Source organism: Coregonus clupeaformis, chromosome 29 (assembly GCF_020615455.1).
Source record: "Coregonus clupeaformis isolate EN_2021a chromosome 29, ASM2061545v1, whole genome shotgun sequence".
In the NCBI taxonomy this organism is placed as follows: Eukaryota; Metazoa; Chordata; class Actinopteri; order Salmoniformes; family Salmonidae; genus Coregonus; species Coregonus clupeaformis.
Window position 1 is genome coordinate 60,717,440 of NC_059220.1, and position 18,514 is coordinate 60,735,953.

The 18,514-nt window shown below is 44.6% G+C and overlaps 1 protein-coding gene across 1 annotated transcript in view; it reads left to right on the forward strand.

The window, feature by feature from the left end:
- The window catches only part of LOC121554390 (ras-associated and pleckstrin homology domains-containing protein 1), a 66,525-nt gene that overhangs the window by 14,296 nt on the left and 33,715 nt on the right, over positions 1-18,514 (forward strand). Inside the window, 1 exon segment of the mRNA XM_045208987.1 lies at positions 6,326-6,408. The gene's annotated coding sequence lies outside the window, so the exon portion shown is untranslated.

Sequence of the window (18,514 nt, forward strand, 5' to 3'; positions counted from 1 at the left end):
AGTTCGACAATTGCCAGACCAAATGAAAAAAATACAATGTTACAAATAATTGAACTCTGATTCGAACTAGGGTTGGGCGGTATCCAGATTTTCATACTGTCATACCGTTAATGTACCATACCGAGGTATACGGTATTACTGAATGTGCACACAAGGGGTGCTATTTCAGCAACAAAAACGCACAAAACAATTTAGGCAACAGGGATCTTGATCCAGGAGGGGATTGAATGTCTCTGCTGTAACCAATAAGCTTGATCTTGACATTTTAGGTACTTAGCTAGGAAGTTAGCAAACCAAATGCATAGCTGGAGCCCAGAGCTGGATATAATTTATTTGACACATCTTAGATTTCTTATACTCCTGGTTATAAGCAGTGGCACAGCACACAGCCCCCGTGAGGCTATATATATATATATATATATATATATATTTTTTTTACGGTATTGTAAATCATACCGTCTGTATTTAGAAATACCCCCCCGTTCATCGTGGGAAATTCCTGACGCTCCATATCCCCTAATTCCCACCATGTGTGCTACTTTGCCGGTGCGCTCCAGGCTGGACCACGGACAATCCTAGTGAAGAGTGGGATCAGCTCCCTAGTAATGGGATCCATACCGCGCCCTGGGAGAGCTCCCTAGTCCCTATGAGTGGCTGTCTATATATAGGGCGACAGGTAGCCTAGCGGTTAGAGCATTCAGCCAGTAACCAAAAGGTTGCTGATTTGAATCCCCAAGCTTACAATGTGAAAAATCTGTCTGTGCAAGGCACTTAACCCTAATTGCTCTAGGGGCGGGAACTGGATGGGTGTGAGCTGGCTAGGTCAATGTAAACGGATTATGTATCTTTATGGATTGTGTATAGGCAGGATATACACTACAGGATATACAGTGGGGAAAAAAGTATTTAGTCAGCCACCAATTGTGCAAGTTCTCCCACTTAAAAAGATGAGAGAGGCCTGTAATTTTCATCATAGGTACACGTCAACTATGACAGACAAATGAGAAAAATATCCAGAAAATCACATTGTAGGATTTTTAATGCATTTATTTGCAAATTATGGTGGAAAATAAGTATTTGGTCACCTACAAACAAGCAAGATTTCTGGCTCTCACAGACCTGTAACTTCTTCTTTAAGAGGCTCCTCTGTCCTCCACTCGTTACCTGTATTAATGGCACCTGTTTGAACTTGTTATTAGTATAAAAGACACCTGTCCACAACCTCAAACAGTCACACTCCAAACTCCACTATGGCCAAGACCAAAGAGCTGTCAAAGGACACCAGAAACAAAGTTGTAGACCTGCACCAGGCTGGGAAGACTGAATCTGCAATAGGTAAGCAGCTTGGTTTGAAGAAATCAACTGTGGGAGCAATTATTAGGGAAATGGAAGACATACAATACCACTGAATCTCCCTCGATCTGGGGCTCCACGCAAGATCTCACCCCGTGGGGTCAAAATGATCACAAGAACGGTGAGCAAAAATCCCAGAACCACACGGGGGACCTAGTGAATGACCTGCAGAGAGCTGGGACCAAAGTAACAAAGCCTACCATCAGTAACACACTACGCCGCCAGAGACTCAAATCCTGCAGTGGCAGACGTGTCCCCCCGCTTAAGCCAGTACATGTCCAGGCCCGTCTGAAGTTTGCTAGAGTGCATTTGGATGATCCAGAAGAGGATTGGGAGAATGTCATATGGTCAGATGAAACCAAAATAGAACTTTTTGGTAAAAACTCAACTCGTCGTGTTTGGAGGACAAAGAATGCTGAGTTGCATCCAAAGAACACCATACCTACTGTGAAGCATGGGGGGTGGAAACATCATGCTTTGGGGCTGTTTTTCTGCAAAGGGACCAGGGACGACTGATCCGTGTAAAGGAAAGAATGAATGGGGCCATGTATCGTGAGATTTTGAGTGAAAACTTCCTTCCATCAGCAAGGGCATTGAAGATTAAACGTGGCTGGGTCTTTCAGCATGACAATGATCCCAAACACACCGCCCGGGCAACGAAGGTGTGGCTTCATAAGAAGCATTTCAAGGTCCTGGAGTGGCCTAGCCAGTCTCCAGATCTCAACCCCATAGAACATCTTTGGAGGGAGTTGAAAGTCTGTGTTGGCCAGCGACAGCCCCAAAACATCACTGCTCTAGAGGAGATCTGCATGGAGGAATGGGCCAAAAGACCAGCAACAGTGTGTGAAAACCTTGTGAAGACTTACAGAAAACGTTTTACCTGTGTCATTGCCAACAAAGGGTATATAACAAAGTATTGAGAAACTTTTGTTATTGACCAAATACTTATTTTCCACCATAATTTGCAAATAAATTCATTAAAAATCCTACAATGTGATTTTCTGGATTAATTTTCCTCATTTTGTCTGTCATAGTTGACGTGTACCTATGATGAAAATTACAGGCCTCTCTCATCTTTTTAAGTGGGAGAACTTGCACAATTGGTGGCTGACAATACTTTTTTCCCAACTACACTACCGGTCAAAAGTTTTAGAACACCTACTCATTAAAGGGTTTTTCTTTATTTTTACTATTTTCTACATTGTAGAATAATAGTGAATACATCAAAACTATGAAATAACACATGGAATCATGTAGTAACCAGGAAAGTGTTAAACAAATCAAAATATATTTTATATTTGAGATTCTTCAAATTGCCACCCTTTGCCTTGATGACAGCTTTGCACACTCTTGGCATTCTCTCAACCAGCTTCATGAGGTAGTCACCTGGAATGCATTTCAATTAACAGACGAAGTACATATTATGGTAAGAACAGTTCAATTAAGCAAAGAGAAACGACAGTCCATCATTACTTTAAGACATGAAGGTCAGTCAATACGGAACATTTCAAGAACTTTGAATGTTTCTTAAAGTGCAGTTGCAAAAACCATCAAGTGCTATGATGAAACTGGCTCTCATGAGGACTACCACAGGAATGGAAGACCCAGAGTTACCTCTGCTGCAGAGGATAAGTTCATTAGAGTTACCAGCCTCAGAAATTGCAGCCCAAATAAATGCTTCACAGAGTTCAAGTCACAGACACATCTCGACATCAACTGTTCAGAGGAAAATGTGTGAATCAGCCTTCATGGTCGAATTACTGCAAAGAAACCACTACTAAAGGACACCAATAAGAAGAAATTACTTGCTTGGGCCAAGAAACACGAGCAATGGACCTTAGACCGGTGGAAATGTGTTATTTGGTTCCAACCGCTGTGTCTTTGTGAGACGCGGTGCAGGTGAACGGATGAGCGCCGCATGTGTATTTCCCACCGTAAAGCATGGAGGAGGAGGTGTTATGGTGTGGGGGTGCTTTGCTGGTGACACTGTCTGTGATTTATTTAGAATTCAAGGCACACTTAACCAGCATGGCTACCACAGCATTCTGCAGCGATAGATGGCGAATTTACCAGCTACGTCTATCGATAGTTGTTGCAGTGAAATCATAAACATTCTATTGAAATAGTTACTTGCATAGTGCAGTCTTTTGTTTAGACATGTAGCTAGCAAGCTAACAGTACACTTTTGAACTTGAAATGAAAACGACTTTTTGACAATTCGAAACGTGTAATATCTGAAAATGTAGCTAGCTAGACTATCTTACCAGTATACATGGAGGGACGCTTCCCCCTCTCTGTTTGAAGATGTAATCCGGAGACAGGTGTTTTATACAACAGTCTTCTGTGTGTTCTCTTTTCGACTCCGTCTGCATATTTGCAATCAAACACCAGAATTTTCTTCATCTCCTTAGCTATCATACTCTAATTCCACTGATTTCAAAACTCAGTCCTCCAGAAAGTAGAGAGCAACACTTATGCAGATCTACTATGTGATATCTTTCAAACAAGCTGCATTAGAAAGGATTACCTACACATACTGACCAGCTCATGTTATAGACAGAAGCGTGCTACATGGCTGACCAATCCGAATTTATCTCTCGGCATGTCCAGCCCACTCATTATCTCAGCCAATCCTGGCTAGCGGGAAGGTTCCAGTCTTTTTTCCGTGGCTAAACCACGTAATTTAACAATTATATTTGTATTTACAGATGGCATACACGTTTGTTATTAAGGCACATGAAATTTCAAATGTTCCACTAGGCATTTCTGCATTTTGATTTAAAAAAAAGTTTACGTTCAAATGGCGCTCCTGTGAAGTAGCGGGGCAAGACTCCGTGTAATGAAATGCGTCACGATGTAAACGGAGCATTAGTTAGATAATGCAGGAGGAGCATGAGGCAGTGTAACGATGTCCTAACTACTGTGAATGCAATGTGATCGGAGTGGTGGAGGTCACGGGTTTGGATGTGTCACACGCACGCACATGCACGCACGTGCACATGCACACACACAAATGTTTTACTACCTGCTGCGTTCGTTGTGGGTAATGTCCATTACTGGACACACAGTCCTAGTTTCTCTCTCACTTTCCTCTGTAACAATACTCGTTTTTATTTTCATCTGACATCATCACCTCTGCATAGTGCCCTCTTTCCCACTTCCTGCTTCCTGCTCAGACAGGAAATGTGAGATTGGGGCCGGAGCAGGAAGTATGGGTGGGAGAAGGACACACCTGTATCCCAGGGAGATTTGAATATACAGTACAAGAGGCAGTGTTTCCCCTACATTTCGTTTTTTGGGCGGAGCGCAGAAGCCTACACCAACATCAACACTTGTCTCAATGGAAATCAACAGAGACAAAAGGTGCAACCATAGTGGCTGTAGGGGATAAATACTGGCAGAGGGGAAGGGATAGGACTGTGGATAGTGTGATACGTTTTTCAGGAGTTTTTCATCCCTATCCCAAATAGAGGACTTGATTCTCTAACCTTGGCTTTGGCCCTTGAAACTTAACCCCTGCGCTTAGACTCCACCCAGTGTAAGAGATTGACAATAAAGGTCCTGCTCTTTTGGATCCTGGGATCCTCTCTAGCACCTGGGATGATGTCACACTTGTTTACTTCCTGTGTGCTGAGAGGGAAGCGGCAGCCGCTTTGGGCGTCACGGCTGCTACTGCAGCGCCTACAGCTGTTCATACCTACATGTCAGCTCCATTACAATGTCACAGTGTTGACTGACGCACATAATTGCTGGGCAGATATCACGCAGAGAAGGCTTGATCACTCACTGTAAGTCAAGCTGAGTGATAGTATCAGAAACAGACGCTAACACAAAGGCTTTGTGTGTTTGTGTGTAAGTTGTTTTCATGTCTGTGTGTATATTAGACACACACACACACACACACACACACACACACACTGTGAAAGAACACCCCCCCTGTGTTTTGAGTGGGAGCCACATGCTTCGTGTGGACAGTCCGTCTGCACAGTTGTTCTACAAAGGGACAGCTGAGGCCAGCTGGGATAGCCAAGGCTAGAGTGTGTGTACTCGGAGGCAAACAAACACCAACCGTGTGGCCATGTTCACCACACAACGAGTCAGCATTTTTCACACCAGGCTAATGGTCCATCTATGTGATTCATTTGAATCATGTTGAACAGAATGTGTAACATATGAGTCAGCATTAAAAACAAAAATGTATATCTTTTTTGGGACTTTATTGAACAGATAGAGATGGAGGAAGACCCTGGGCAAAGATAGAGGTTGTGTCAAAGGGCAGTAGGCCGGATTCAAACCTATCCCAACACTGTAGACGTGTGATAGAGGTTGTGGCACAACCGCTAGACCAGCCAGGCCAAGAGTCAGCATGTTTTACATGAGCCTAATGTTCCATCTATATGATTCATTTGAATCATGTTTAACATATGAGTCGGCATTCTTTCTGGACATGAGACATATTTGGTTGTGATTCATCTGCATCAGTCTGAATCACTGTACGGGATTTGTGAATCGTAATGCGAGTCAGGGTTTTGATTAGCTTTGTAGTTTGGTCTGTGACTCAATGTGAGTGTCTGCCTGTGGAAGTTCATTGCTCCTCATTTATGTGTGTGTGTTTGTCACATAAGCTGCCATAGTGCGTGTGTTAGCTTCTTAGCTTGATGCAATTGCTCAGCCCAGTGTGTCTTTCTAAGAGTGCTCCACACCCAGGCATGCTCTGAAGCTAATCCCTGTGACGTTGAGATTGATCTCTCGCTCTGTGTGTGTGTACAGCGACGCAGTCCATGTGATTTCTCTACAGCACTATGAGAACAAGCACCATCGATCCATTGGTCCCATTTTTCACTCAGTAATGGCCCTTGCCATGGGACCATTATCCATAGGTCCCATCTTTTTTTGTCTCCACTTTAAAACACAAATAGATGGTGAATCAAATCTGATAGATATTTTTTCTCCTGTTCTCTCTTCTCTCCAGGACATAAAAGCTTGGTCCTGACTGTTGCGTTGGCTTCATTTGACCTTTTGACCTGAGCGGGACAAAGGGGAGAGACACCAGAGGTAAGATACACTTTTAACACCTTCCTTTAGCCTGATGTTTAGTCAGTTACCAGCCACCACTACATAGCTAGGTGGTCGTAGATGTTAGTTGACGACAATAGGACTTGGCAAGACGGCACAAACCAATCTGGAACTACCAGGCTAGCCAGTACATTGGCTCCCATTCCTATTCTTTCAATAGAGACTTTCTGACTCCTGTAGTTATTGTATAATAATATGGACATTTTAGAAGATCGAACCCACAACCCTGGTGTTGCCAACACCATGCTCTAACTCAGTGAGCCATTGGAACCAGTCATGGACTCTTCTGACAGAATCTCAACAGTGAAAGAGAGGCTCTTGCTCATAGAAATATAATTACTAGAATGGCCATTCCCATTCAAGCCAATGCTCTGTTATTCTATTTCAATGCGTGGTCTGTTTTTCTGTAAGTTGAAGAGGAGACCCAGGAAAGACAGAGGACAGGCAGGGGAGGGAGTTGGGAGAGAGGGGCTGCGTTTCATCCCAGGAACATGTTCCCTCCCTTCTGCCTTCATTCACTCGCCTTCACAGATCTGATAGGACTGTATATGTGAAAGCAATATGGTGGAAACTGGGTGGAGCTGTTGCTTTACACCCACCCAGTTTTCTCATATCCATGAAGGGGAGTGAACGAGGGCAGAAAGGAGGGAACATCTTCCTGGAATTAAACGCAGCCAGGGGGGCCCAGGCGAGAAGCCTCCCTTAGCTAGCCTCGTAAATCGGGTCAAAATGAAAAAGGAGTTAAGGCGAGGATCTTGTCTTTGGGTCGGGGATAATTCCAGGCTAAAGTGGAACCATGTGAAGGGGTGGACTGGAATGATGTCTTGATGTGTCCCAAATGTCACCCTACTCCCTACATACAAAGTAGTGCGCTATGTAGGGAATAGGGTGCCATTTGGGACTTAGTCTCTGTGTGGCTGCCTAGTGGGTGTAGTGAAGAAGTTTGCTCCCCCGCACCGGCCTGTTTCGGGAAGGGGAGAAGTACTGTTAAAGTGAATTGTCATGCATGCTCTGAGAGTTTGTGTGTCCTGCGCAGTCTTGTGTCCCCTCCACCACCACTGTGGAGAACTTGCTCTCTCGTGTCTCCTGGCTCTCACACTGTCCTCATGGCGGTGTGTGTCTCCCAATCCTGGTCCTCGAGGGGACCCATAGGGGTGCAAGTATTTGTTCTAGCCCAGCACTAACACACCCCGACCCAACTAATCATTGAGCCTTTCATAAGTCGAATCAGGTGTGTTAGTGCTGGACTAGAACAAAACGTGCACCCCTCTGGGTCCCCAAGAACCAAGAGGTAGGAAAGCAGTGTGGTGTAGCAGTAGTGCTGCAGTCTACCAAGCACGTTTTGTCCAGGAGCAACATGGAATCCAATCCTACCCCAAACACGTTCTCACATTCTTCCTTCTACAACTGTAGCCTACATCTACATTCCTAACTGTCTAAATAAAGAGAAAAATACATCAGTAGGATGGGAAAATAGTAGGTAGGAAAGTATGTGTGACAAATAGGGGTGAGGGGAAGGATAGTCATGTGCCATGTCAGTGTATTTAGAGACCTATACTAATTCCTTGAGGATGAGATGCTTTCACTGTGGGGATGAGAGTAGACTCGCAGAGCGTCACACACACACACTCACACACAAGCAACCTTCTGAAGTGGACCTTTTTATAGTAAACAAAACATACAGTACCAGCCCCACTCTGCCCTGTCACTCAGGGTGCGGGTGTGTGTGTGTGCTCGAGTGCATATGTATGCTCGAGTGCACACATCTGAGCATAGCACAGCACACACTCAATCTACACAGCAGTTTTGTTAGGGAAGAAGCACTCGTGATCGTCGTGTGTTTTATCTAGGCAGGCTAATTAGCTGGGGTGTGTTTGGGTGTTTATAAGTGGGACGGTGGCCTGTAATTTACACCAACTAACCCCTTTTCCAGTTTCCTTTAAGGTTATATGGGATGTAGGGTGAAGTTGCACCTAGTCGCTGATCTTGGATCAGTTTAGCATTTCCCCACTAATGGTTAAGGTTAGGATTGGGGAGGGAGGTTTGGGGTGAAGTGTATCACTATAGACAGACATATACTACTGACTGGCAGGATGCTATTGTTTCTATTGTCTCCATGGAGATGATACAAAACACATGAATTGTGCGCTATCAAAGGGTGTGTTTGCATGTGTACATGTGTGCGTGACTTTGACTGTGTGTTTGTCTGTCCTTTAAAAGCTAACAATCCCCTTTGGTGGTGAGGGAATCTGACTCTTGAAGATGGAGAGTAAGCCCTCGGGAGCTGAAAATAAACTAGCGGGGAACAGTATAGTTGTTTGCGTGTATATATGGGTACGTCCCAAATTCCATGTGTATGTTGTGGGGGGGGGTGTTGTACACCCTTCAGGGGCAGGCTGGCATTCCTGAATATTATGGAACGCCAGAGATGGAAGGTGTGGAGTGGTCGTAACGCCGGAGGTAGCGTGGCGGACGTGAGGTGGCACTGCTGACGGACAGACAGACGAATGGACAGTGACACACTACCGACAGTTGCTAGAGTCAGGAGGCCTAACAAGACAAGACTGTGTGTTTGCGTGTGTGCAATGTGCCAGTTACCAATAACCAATTCCCAGCCAGCTGACAGAGGTCATGAGGTCAGGGGCTTGCTGGAGCAGCTGGCAGGAGCTGGGGCTGCTTGGATTAATGAGGACATTCTCAGCTGTTCTGGGATCTGTGCTGTGGTGCCAGTCTGTGGTCTCGGTCTGTCTGCCTATAAGGAGACACTGAGCCCATGTGCACAGGTCAGGTGTGGTTGGACAGCTCTATACCCACTGTGCTCTTTGTTCCCAAACAGGTGTGTGTTACGCACAAGATGTCTACTATAGACACACCACGGTTAGACACTGATACTGAAATACTAGGATAGCTAGTAAAAGAGACCGAATAGTACAATTATAAACGTACAGCAACATTGTTATTGAGCCGACATGCTAGCTGCCAAGCTAGTGTTACTCTGCAAGGAGATTGAGGACTTTTAACACATTCATGGGTTATTTCTGTGCTGGGTGACTGTACTTCCATTGTGTGACTGTTTTTTACCCTAGTGAGTAGTCTCTTTCTCTGTCTAAATTGGCTTAGCGACGATTGCCCAATATGAAAATCAAACCCAGCAAAGATATTTGCCCACGATGAACAAACTGATGGTTGTTATGAGATTGGAAACAATGTTACTCATTACCCAAGGATATTAATGATAAACCTTCTGATATCAGATAGTCTATGGTTACATAGCTAGTGGTTATCATCATACATAAATGCCTATTTATTCCTGCAGCATACATTGCCATATTAATTAGCATTTTCAAAGACCATGCACAACGGAAATTAATTATATAATATATGCCATTTAGCGGAGCTATATAATAGCTCAGTGATTTGGAAAGGCACACGCCTGTCTATATAGTTGAAGTGCATGTCAGAGCAAAAACCAACCAAGCCATGAGGTCTAAGGAATTGTCCGTAGAGCTCCCGAGACAGGATTGTGTCGGCACAGATCTGGGGAAGGGTAGCAAAAGATTTCTGCAGTGAAGGTTCCCAAGAACACAGCGGCCTCCATCATTCTTAAATGGAAGAAGTTTGGAACCACCAAGACTCTTCCTAGAGCTGGCCGCCCGGCCAAACTGAGCAATCGGTGGAGGGCCTTGGTCAGAGGTGACCAAGAACCCGACAGAGCTCCAGAGTTCCTCTGTGGAGATGGGAGAACCTCCCAGAAGGACAACCATCTCTTCAGCACTCAATCAATCAGGCCTTTATGGTACAGTGGCCAGATGGAAGCCAATCCTCAGTAAAAGGCACATGACAGCCCACTTGGAGTTGGCCAACAGGCACCTAAAGAACTCTCAGAGCAGGAGAAACAAGATTCTCTGGTCTGATGATTGAACTCTTTGGCCTGAATGCCAAGCGTCATGTCTGGAGGAAACCTGGCATCATCCCTACGGTGAAGTATAGTGGTGGCAGCATCATGCTGTGGGGATGTTTTTCAGCGGCAGGGACTGGGAGACTAATCAGGATCGAGGGAAAGATAAACGGAGCAAAGTACAGAGATCTTTGATGAAAACCTGCTCCAGAGCGCTGAAGAACTCAGACTGGGGCGACGGTTCACTTTCCAACAGGACAACGACCCTAAGCACACAGGACAAGTCTCTGAATGTCCTTGAATGGCCCAGGCAGAGCCCGGACTTGAACCCAATCAAACATCTCTGGAGAGACCTGAAAATAGCTGTGCAGTGACACTCCCCATACAACCTGACAGAGCTTGAGAGGATCTGCAGAGAAGAATAGGAGAAACTCCCCAAATACAGGTGTGCCAAGCTAATAGCGTCATACCCAAGAAGACTCAAGGCTGTAATCGCTGGCAAAGGTGCTTCAACAAAGTACAGAGTAAAGGGGTCTGAATACATTTGCAAAAAAATCTAAAAACCTGTTTTTGCTTTGTCATTATGGGGTATTGTGTGTCTATTTGATGATGGGGAAAAAACAATTGAATCAATTTTAGAATAAGGCTGTAACGTAACAAAATGTGGAAAAAGTCAAGGGGTCTGAATACTTTCCGAATGCACTGTATTTGGCCTTGTGTTTTAGGTTGTCCTGCTGAAAGGTGAATTTGTCTCCCAGTGTCTGTTGGAAAGCAGACTGAACCAGGTTTTCCTCTAGGAATTTGCCTGTTTTTAGCTCTATTCCATTTATTTTTATCCCAAAAAACTCCCTAGTCCTTGCTGATGACGTGCATACCCATAACATGATGCAGCCACCACCAATCTTGAAAATATGAAGTGGTACTCAGTGATGTTGGATTTGCCCCAAACATAACGCTTTTTGTTCATTTCTTCGCCACATTTTTTGCAGTATTACTTTAGTGCCTTGTTGCAAACAGGATACATTCTTTACAGGCTTCCTTCTTTTCCCTCTGTCAATTAGGTTAGTATTGTGGAGTAACTACAATGTTGTTGATCCATCCTCAGTTATCTCATATCACAGCCATTAAAGTCTTTAAAATCTTTAAAATCATCATTGGCCTCATGGTGAAATCCCTGAGCTATTTCCTTCCTCTCAGGCAACTGATTTAGGAAGAGCGCCTATATCTTTGTAGTTACTGGGTGTATTGATACACCTTCTAAATTGTAAAATTTAAAATAATAATGGCTATTAATAATAATACCCATCTACGAATAGGTGCCTTCTTTGCGATCCATATGACCTGGCCAAGATAAAGCAAAGCAGTGCGATTTAAAAACAACAACACGTGTGGGGTACAGAGATGGAGTAGTCATTTAAAAATCATTTAAACACTATTATTGCACACAGAGTGAGTCCATGCAACTTATTATGTGACTTGTTAAGCAAATGTTTACTCCTGAACTTATTTAGGCTTGCCATAACAAAATTATTGAATACTTACTGACTCTTTATTGATTTAAACATTTTTTATTTGTAAACATTTGTTAAAACATAATTACACGTTGACATTATCGGGTATTGTAGATAGATTAGTGACACAATCTTAATTTAACCTATTTTAAATTCAGGCTGTAACACAGCAAAATGTGGAAAAGGTCCAGTAGTGTGAATACTTTCTGAAGGCACTGTATTTGCACAGTTAGGTGGCTGCTATGGGGGTAGGGCTGTTGGTAGGGCTGTTGCTGTTACTATGGAGAAACCTGCTGACTGCTGCACACACCAGCTGACTTCTAGCTGCTGCCTTTGGGTGGGAACATATCAGCTGATCAGCTCCTCTCTCTCCCTTTCGTTCTTTCTTTCTTTTCCCGTCTCCCTCTGTCTTTGTCTTGCTTTCTTTCTCCCGTCATACATCTCTCTCCTTTCTCTCTCTCCCCTTTTTTTATCTCTGTTAGTATGTTTTCTCTCTCTCTCTTCTCTCTCCCCTCCTGTTAAATTGGCTGTGTATGCCAGAGTCACTGTGTGTGATCCTCTCCTCCTATACTCTTTCTATTCTCCTCTCCTCCTCTCTTCCTCTCTGCCTGCTGGCTGTCAGTCGTGCTTGACTGATGCTGTTTTGTCAGTCTCTGACCCTCCCCTACTCATATTCTAATTGTCTATTCCCTCCCCCATCATCTCACCATCTCTCCATTGCTGTCCTCCTCTCTCCCACTCCCCCATCCTTCCCTTTACTCTGCCTATTGTAGGAAGTGTTTTTGTTCTAGCTTCCTTTACTGGTACAAAGATGGCAAAATATATCTGGATTAGATCTCTGCTTCATTTTATGCATTTTGTTGATATATTTAGGCTGTATGTCAGTTAGTGGTTTTCCCATTGATATTACCAGGGGATGTTGATATATGGTGTTAGTCGACGCAAGGTCAATAAGAAACACTTGTTTTGTATTTTTCTGTTGAAAAAGCTATGCTACGGTATGTCCTAATGAACATGACCTTGGCCCTGGAGTAAGTTCCTCTCGATTTACTCTCCCCTCTTCCGATGTCCCACATAGCTTTGAGAGCCAGGGATCACAGAGCACAAAGGGTCCAGGGCCTGTGTTCATAAAGCGTCTCAGACTAGGAGTCCTGATCTAGGATTAGGTCCTCCCTGTACATGTCATCTTATTCATTATCATCTAAAAGGAAAAACGGATCTTAGATCAGCATTCCGCCGAGACACTTTTTGAATACGGGCCCAGGAGTGATCCACACCCACATTTTATTTTAGGCTGTTGCCGTGTTCTTGTCAATGGAACTCTTTCATAGCCAGTGTGGAGACGATTTTCTCATTTTCGCACACTATATGGTGTGTATGTAGCCTACTAGCCATAGACAGTAGTCTTACAGTTATGAACTGATGACGTTCTCAGGCTATGTTTAATGTTCTCTTAGCCCCTCCAGCACTGTGCAAATTGGCCCTTTTCATTGGCTGTCTGGAGCATGGTGGATGAGGCCTGTTTGACTAGAGGGGATTAGGGAGAGCGAAGGCGAGGAAAGGGGAAGAAAGATGGGATAGAGAGGGGTGAAAAAAGAAAATGAGCACTGCTCTGGACACAGCCATAACCCCCCCCCCCCCCCCGCCACAATTTGGGAGAGTTCAGCCACACCCTTAGCCATGTTCCTCTCCAGAACAGGTCTTAGGACCAGGGGTGACTCACCCACAGGAACGGTGGGGGTTATTGTGACATGGGGGGGGTACGAGGGGTGTCGAAAGCTGTTGAATCAGACTTTCTAAATTTAGCCACAGTGTTAAATGTAATAGACTAGACTCGTGTGCATGTATTCATGGTAAGGAAAAACGAACCACTCATCTATAGCAGCCTTAGTTTGAGATGCGCGCACACACACTTCCCAGGGGACAATTAGCGGTGCTGGGAATATGGGACCCACTCTGTAATGGGCCATTACCACACACACTGGTGTGTTATTCGTAACCCAGCAGGCTTCCCTAAATGTTTTATTTGTTCTTGGTGTTAATTTTTGGTCCACCCCCTCAGGAGAATACAGTTGAGCCCTACCAAACTCACAGGAATGCCCCCCTCTTTTTTCATCTACCTCTCCAGAATGGCATAGTGGGGTTAAAGGGGAAATTCAGCATTTTACAACTTAATGTAAGACAACATAATATTAGACGGTTACTCACCCTGTATGGTAGAGCATGGCACTTTCAACACCAGGATTGTGGGTTTAATTCCAGGGGCCACCCGTAAGTAAAATGTATGTATGCATGACTGTAAGTCTTTTAGGATAAAGTGTTTTCTAATTGCCATTTATTATTATTAACTTTCCCTGTAGCTGATTTTCCCAAAATGTTACCATTGTTGTAATGAGAGCATATTTCTCCTTTTGAGAATTCATTCATCGTGATACGATGTGATGTTGATGTATTTTGGACTTGAAAAGGCTCTTATCTACATTGGGGTCAGGATGGAGTTTGAAGTTTTGAGAGACAGAGAAAATGAGTTGCAGAGTGAGAAAAAAATATTATGGGTTGGTGTGTGTTTGTGTGTCTGGCTGTCATGTTTTTCTATGGAGGAAGCTGTTGAGACAATGTGTCACTGCCGCCAATGTTTTATTAGCCCCTCAGTCCTCCTTGCGTCAGACACACACACACACACACACACACAGGAGTTGGTTGTGTGTGTGTGAGCATTGTGGGTGGGTGGGGTTTGAGCCAAAATTAGACTACATCCACACCCATTTAGAAGTTTGGTTTATTGAAACATCTATTCAGCCATTGCTCATAATGGCACAATAGTGTTTTCATACAGCTTACGTCATAGTCACCAACTCTACTGCTTCCACTTTTTGAATCATTGAAGGGTTAACAATCCTCTGTGTTGGAGATAGTGAAGGTAGTATAGAAAGGTGAGTGTGTGTGTGTGTGTGCGCGCCCACTTGCATTCACGTAACCATGGTCTTGTTCAGTGGGCACAAAACGGCAGAGAGAAACAAGAAACACTCATTTTCCGTTGCAAAATGTTCTGCTCCAGTAAGCTCTAATGAACAGGACCCAGGACAAGGCTGAGAACAAAACCAAATAAACAACTATGTTCTGATCCTACTAGGATGCAAAGTGAATTAAGAAGAGACGGCAGGAGTTCCACATTAACCTTATCTTTGATGTAATGGGCAATTCCACAGTAACAGAATGACAACACAAACAGCACAAAACGTTGTTCTGTTACCAAACTTTGCATCTGCACTGTTCTTCAAATAAATGTGTTTTTGTAAAATGCTCTGTGGAAATGGTTAAAAAGTCGTCCTTGTGTCAGTTCTGGTTAAAAGTGCCCATAGAGTTGTGGTTTGTTGAACTTTGCAATCATTGTTCTTTGTTTGACATAGGATATACATTTAAAAGGGACAAATCTGTTACTGTAGAATTGCCCATTACATCACAGATCAGATGGAACTCTGCGGTCTCTTCATTAATTAACTTTCAGTACATACATTTTTAAATGAAAAATCTGAGTTTCAGCATCATTCTGTTAGCGTGGAATTGTCCTAATGCCTTCTCCCCTCTCTCTCATTCCCTCCCTCCCTCCCTCCCTCCCTCTCATTCCCTCTCTCCCTCATTCTCTCTCCTTCCTTTCACCTAACTCTCCTTCCATTCTCTCCCTCATTCTCTCTACTTCTCTATTAATCCTCATCTCTCCTTGCACCCAGTCTTTCTCCCTTAGGGAAAGGGGGATACCTAGAGTGAGGGGGGGAAAAGTATTTGATCCCCTGCTGATTTTGTACGTTTGCCAACTGACAAAGAAATGATCAGTGTATAATTTTAATGGTAGGTTTATTTGAACAGTGAGAGACAGAATAACAACAACAAAATCCAGAAAAACGCATGTAAAATTTTTTTTATACATTGATTTGCATTTTAATGAGGGAAATAAGTATTTGACCCCTCTGCAAAACATGACTTAGTACTTGGTGGCAAAACCCTATCCAATCACAGAGGTCAGACGTTTCTTATAGTTGGCCACCAGGTTTGCACACATCTCAGGAGGGATTTTTGTCCCACTCCTCTTTGCAGATCTTCTCCAAGTCATTAAGGTTTCGAGGCTGACGTTTGGCAACTCGAACCTTCAGCTCCCTCCACAGATTTTCTATGGGATTAAGGTCTGGAGACTGGCTAGGCCACTCCAGGACCTTAATGTGCTTCTTCTTGAGCCACTCCTTTGTTGCCTTGGCCATGTGTTTTGGGTCATTGTCATGCTGGAATTCCCATCCACAACCCATTTTCAATGCCCTGGCTGAGGGAAGGAGGTTCTCACCCAAGATTTGACGGTACATGGCCCCGTCCATCGTCCCTTTGATGCGGTGAAGTTGTCCTGTCGCCTTAGCAGAGAAACACCCCCCAAAGCATAATGTTTCCACCTCCATGTTTGATGGTGGGGATGGTGTTCTTGGGGTCATAGGCAGCATTCCTCCTCCTCCAAACAAGGCGAGTTGAGTTGATGCCAAAGAGCTCAATTTTGGTCTCATCTGACCACAACACTTTCACCCAGTTCTCCTCTGAATCATTCAGATGTTCATTGGCAAACTTCAGACGGGCCTGTATATGTGCTTTCTTGAGCAGGGGGACCTTGCGGGCGCTGCAGGATTTCAGTCCTTCACGGCGTAGTGTGTTACCAATTGTTTTCTTGGTGACTACGGTCCCAGCTGCCTTGAGATCATTGACAAGATCCTCCCGTGTAGTTCTGGGCTGATTCCTCACCGTTCTCATGATCATTGCAACTCCACGAGGTGAGATCTTGCATGAAGCTACAGGCCGAAGGAGATTGACAGTTCTTTTGTGTTTCTTCCATTTGCAAATAATCGCACCAACTTGTCAACTTCTCACCAAGCTGCTTGGCGATGGTCTTGTAGCCCATTCCAGCCTTGTGTAGGTCTACAATCTTGTCCCTGACATCCTTGGAGAGCTCTTTGGTCTTGGCCATGGTGGAGAGTTTGGAATCTGATTGATTGATTGCTTCTGTGGAAAGGTCTTTTATACAGGTAACAAACTGAGATTAGGAGCACTCCCTTTAAGAGTGTGCTCCTAATCTCAGCTCGTTACCTGTATAAAAGACACCTGGGAGCCAGAAATCTTTCTGATTGAGAGGGGGTCAAATACTTATTTCCCTCATTAAAATGCAAATCAATTTATAACATTTTTGACATGCGTCTTTCTGAATTTTTTTGTTGTTATTCTGTCTCTCACTGTTCAAATAAACCTACCATTAAAATTATACACTGATCATTTCTTTGTCAGTGGGCAAACGTACAAAATCAGCAGGGGATCAAATACTTTTTCCCTCACTGTAAGTTGCACAACTGAATGCATTCAACTCAAATGTCTTCCGCATTTAACCTAACCCCTCTGAATCAGAGAGGTGTGGGGGGCTGCCTTAATCGACATCCACGTCATTGGCGCCCGGGAAGCAGTTGTTGTTGGGGGTTAACTGCCTTGCTCAAGGGCAGAACTTCAGATTTTTTCCCCAACGTGCCAGCTCGGAGATTCAAACCAACGACCTTTCGGTTACTGGCCCAACGCTCTTAACCGCTAGGCTATCTGCTGCTTCTTATCTCTCTCCTTCCCTCCCTCTCTCAAATACACTTATATAGGATCAATTGGTTTGCATGTGAAGCATGGGTGGCTAGCTGATTTCTCTACAGATTACACAGAAGTCAACCAAACACCCTGGTTGAACACTATTCTACTTCTCCTACTAGGCTACATGCTACATAATATCGGCCTGTATTTGTCTCCGTCATTAATGTATGTAGTGTTTCAAATTCACATTTCTACGGCGTGTGGGTGTGTGTGGTTATTGGCTATAGGTTATGGTTCCACACCTCCTGACTTGACTGTCAGTGACCATCCTATGTATGACCTTTGATGACGCTGACTTTTGACCCTCCATAGGCCAACAACATCACATCCTGTCCCTTCTCTATATGAAACACTCTTCCCCCTAGTCCGGCTTGAGCACTCAACAGTACATTGACAGTCTGTGTGTTCTGTTCTCTATTCCCGGCCTCATGGTTAAGCACTGGAAGCCAGCCATTGCTTTCTTTAATTTAGATCAGTGCTTTTCCAGAACAGCCCCCTCTCTCTCTCCTCCCTCTTTGCTCTCTTCTCTTCAGAGGCACAGGCCAACCCAAACTGGTGGCCTAGTGTGGGGCAGATGTGTGTGTGTTTCCTGTGTACCCCTCCCACTATGGCAGAGGCTTAACACCACAACAGCCCCAGTGGGTTGACCTCTGAACCCTGAGGTGGCCCCAGCTCTGACCCTGGTAGTGATGGGAGACAGATGAGGGACTGTCATGCTCGGGCTTCTCATAGACACTGGCCTGGGAGAGAGGGATGCAGGGGGGAGAGAGAAAGAGACACAGGGAGGCAGAGAAAGTGTGAGAGCGTGCGAGGGAAGGAGAGCGTGCGAGGGAGAGCGTGCGAGGGAAGGGGAGAGCGTGCGAGGGAAGGGGAGAGCGTGCGAGGGAGGGAAGGGGGAGCGTGCAGGGAGGAGAGCGTGCGAGGAGGGAAGGGAGAGCGTGCGAGGGAGGGAAGGGGAGAGCGTGCAAAGGAGGGAAGGGGAGAGCGTGCGAGGGAGGGAAGGGGGAGAGCGTGCGAA